General features: G+C 37.2%; 1 non-coding gene across 1 annotated transcript; it reads right to left on the bottom strand.

Annotated features, from left to right (window-relative positions):
* Positions 1-3,528: 3,528 nt before the first annotated feature.
* On the bottom strand, positions 3,529-3,636 carry LOC112767021 (small nucleolar RNA R71). The gene has a single exon (XR_003184671.1). It is a non-coding gene; the product is annotated as a small nucleolar RNA R71 (small nucleolar RNA).
* Positions 3,637-4,002: the final 366 nt, after the last annotated feature.

Genomic DNA, 4,002 nt, shown 5'->3' with positions numbered 1-4,002 from the left:
AAAAAGGACTGCAGATGTTGTTAGATTCTGACCTCCCTGCACTGGAAATGGATTTTCTAGAGCTACAGAAGCCCAATTGGTGCGCTCTCAACTGCGTTGGAAAGTAGACATCCTGGGCTTTCCAGCAATGTATAATAGTCCATACTTTGCCCGAGATTTGATTCCCAAATAGGCGTTCCAAGTCAGCTCAAGAATTCTAGCGTAAAACGCCAGAACTGGCACAAGAATGGGAGTTAAACGCCCAAACTGGCACAAAAGCTGGCGTTTAACTCCAAGAAGAGTCTCTACATGAAAATTCTTCAATGCTCAGCCCAAGCACACACCAAGTGGGCCCGAAAGTGGATTTTTATGTCATTTACTCATTTCTGTAAACCCTAGCTACTAGTTCTCTATAAGTAGGACCTTTTGCTATTGTATTAGAGGTCTTTTGATCACTTGAATCTTTTGATCATGCTTTTATGATTGAACCCTCTTTGGGAGGCTGGCCATTCGGCCATGCCTAGACCTTGTTCTTATGTATTTTTAACGGTGGAGTTTCTACACACCATAGATTAAGGTGTGGAGCTCTGCTGTACCTCGAGTATTAATGCAATTACTATTGTTCTTCTATTTAATTCAGCTTATTCTTGTTCTAAGATATTCATTCATACCCAAGAACATGATGAATGTGATGATTATGTGACGCTCATCATCATTCTCACTTATAAACGCGTGCCTGACAACCACTTCCGTTCTACAAGCAAACAAGGCCTGAATGTTTATCTCTTAGATCCCTTAATCGGAATCTTCGTGGTATAAGCTAGAATTGATGGCGGCATTCAAGAGAATCCGGAAGGTCTAAACCTTGTCTGTGGTATTCTGAGTAGGATTCAAGGATTGAATGACTGTGACGAGCTTCAAACTCGCGATTGTGGGGCGTTAGTGACAGACGCAAAAAAATCACTGGATTCTATTCCGACATGATCGAGAACTGACAGCTGAATAGCCGTGCTGTGACAGAGCGCGTTTGTAAATTTTCACTGAGAGGACGAGACTGTAGCCATTGACAACGGTGATGCCCAACATACAGCTTGCCATGGAAAGGAGTAAGAAGGATTGGATGAAGACAGTAGGAAAGCAGAGGACGGAAGGGACAAAGCATCTCCATACACTTATCTGAAAATTCTCACCAATAAATTACATAAGTATCTCTATCTTTATTTTATGCTTTATTCATAAATCATTCATAACCATTTGAATCTGCCTGACTGAGATTTACAAGATGACCATAGCTTGCTTCATACCAACAATCTCCGTGGGATCGACCCTTACTCGCGTAATGTTTATTACTTGGACGACCCAGTGCACTTGCTGGTTAGTTGTGCGAAGTTATGATAAAGAGTTGAGATTGCAATTGAGCGTACCATGTTGATGGCGCCATTGATGATCACAAATTCGTGCACCACGTTTTTTTGCGCCTTTGCCGGGGATTGTTTGAGTTTGGACAACTGACGGTTCATCTTGTTGCTTAGATTAGGTATTTTTCAGAATTTTTAAGAATGAATTCTAGTGTTTCAAGGTGATGTTCTTATCATCACCAAAGCTGATTGATCTTCATCAATTTAGCTCTTGAATGCAATGTCCTGCTGAAGCTTGGCTAGCCATGTCTAATTCCTTTAGACTAAAGCTTTAGACTAACATTGCATGATTCCTGGAATTCTTATTAAAAATTTTGAATTTTTTTATTTTCTTCTCCATATAATTTTCGAAAAAAACCAAAAAAAATTACAAAATCATAAAAACCAAAAATATTTCTTGTTTGAGTCTAGTGTCTCATTTTAAGTTTGGTGTCAATTGCATGTTTCTGTTCTTCTTGCATTTATCATGTGTCTTCATTGATCTTCAAGTTATTCTTGATGATTTACTTGCTCTGATCTTTAAATTCTCTTGTTTTGTGTGTTTTGTTGTTTCTCATATGCATTCTCAATTTGTTAGTGTCAGTAGTATACAAACTTCTAAGTTTGGTGTCTTGCATGCATTGTTTATTTGATTTTAGTTGCATTTTGATTTTTCCTCATCATTAAAAATCCAAAAAAATTTTTAATTTGTGTCTTTTCAAGTCAATAATACAGAGAATTGAAGATTCAGAACATACAGCAGAGGAATTACACAGAAAAAGCTGGGCGTTCAAAACGCCCAGTGAAGAAGGAAAACTGGCGTTTAAACGCCAGCCAGGGCACTGGCTGGGCGTTTAACGCCCAAAAGGGTAGCATTTTTGGGTGTTAAACGCCAGAATGTATACCATTCTGGGCGTTTAACGCCAGGATGGCACAAGAGGGAAGATTTTGTTTTTAATTCAAATTTTTTTCAAGTTTTCATAATTTTTTAAAATCAAATCTTTTTCAAATCATATCTTTTCAATCATATATTTTCAAAATCAATTTCTTTCCACTTTTCAAAAATACTTGCTAACAATTAATGATTTGATTCAACATTTCAAGTATATTGCCTTTTCTGTTGAGAAAGGTTTAATGTGTGAATCATATCTTTTCTTGTTATCTAAGTCATTGATTTTAAAAATCAAATCTTTTTAAATTGTTTTTCCAAATCATATCTTCTCAATCATATCTTTTTAAAACTATATCTTTTCAATCATATCTTCTTAATCACATCTTTTTCAAAAATAGCTTTCAATCATATCTTTTTGATTTCTAATTTCAAAATCTTTTTCAAAAATCACTTTAGTTCTTTCTCAATCTTAGTTTTCAAAAATCATCAATCAATTTTCAAAATGTTTTTAAAATCTTTTTAATTTATTTTCGAAAATTTCTTCCCCTCTTCTCACATCCTTCTATTTATGGACTAACATGTACAATTCAAACTCTATCTTTCTAAGTTTGAATTCTTCTATCTCTTCCTTCTATCTTTCTTTTCCTCTGACACCTCAAGGAATCTCTATACTGTGACATAGAGGATTCCATATTTTCTTATTCTCTTCTCTTTCATATGAGCAGGAGCAAAGACAAAAGCATTCTTGTTGAGGCTGACCCTGAACCTGAAAGGACCTTGAAGCAAAAGCTAAGAGAAGCTAAAGCACAACTCTCTGTAGAGGACCTAACAGAAATCTTCAAACAAGAGGAAGACATGGCAGCCGAAAACAACAACAATGCCAACAATGCAAGGAAGGTGCTAGGTGACTTTACTGCACCTACTCCCGACTTCTATGGGAGAAGCATCTCTATCCCTGCCATTGGAGCAAACAACTTTGAGCTTAAGCCTCAATTAGTTTCTCTAATGCAACAAAATTGCAAGTTCCATGGACTTCCACTAGAAGATCCTCATCAGTTTTTAGCTGAATTCTTGCAAATCTATGACACTGTCAAGACTAATGGGGTTGACCCTGAGGTCTACAGACTTATGCTATTTCCTTTTGCTGTAAGAGACAGAGCTAGGATGTGGTTGGACTCACAACCTAAAGAAAGCCTGAACTCTTGGGAAAAGCTAGTCAATGCCTTCTTGGCAAAGTTCTTTCCACCTCAAAAATTAAGTAAGCTTAGAGTGGAAGTCCAAACCTTCAAACAGAAGGAAGGTGAATCCCTCTATGAAGCTTGGGAAAGATACAAACAATTGATCAGAAAGTGTCCTTCTGACATGCTTTCTGAGTGGAGCATCATAGGTATCTTTTATGATGGTCTGTCTGAACTGTCCAAGATGTCATTAGATAGCTGGTGGACGAAATTGTGATCACTACAACTTCGCACAACTAACCAGCAAGTGTACTGGGTCGTCCAAGTAATAAACCTTACGCGAGTAAGGGTCGATCCCACAGAGATTGTTGGTATGAAGCAAGCTATGGTCACCTTGTAAATCTTAGTCAGGCAAACTCAAATGGATATGAATGATGAATAAACATAAAGATAAAGATAGAGATACTTATGTAATTCATTGGTAGGAATTTCAGATAAGCGTATGAAGATGCTGGGTCCCTTCCGTCTCTCTGCTTTCCTACTGTCTTCATCCAAT

This window comes from Arachis hypogaea, chromosome 2, assembly GCF_003086295.3.
Source record: "Arachis hypogaea cultivar Tifrunner chromosome 2, arahy.Tifrunner.gnm2.J5K5, whole genome shotgun sequence".
Classification (NCBI taxonomy): domain Eukaryota; kingdom Viridiplantae; phylum Streptophyta; class Magnoliopsida; order Fabales; family Fabaceae; genus Arachis; species Arachis hypogaea.
The sequence above is the reverse complement of the archived record's forward strand: the minus strand, read 5'-3'. Positions and strand labels throughout refer to the sequence as shown.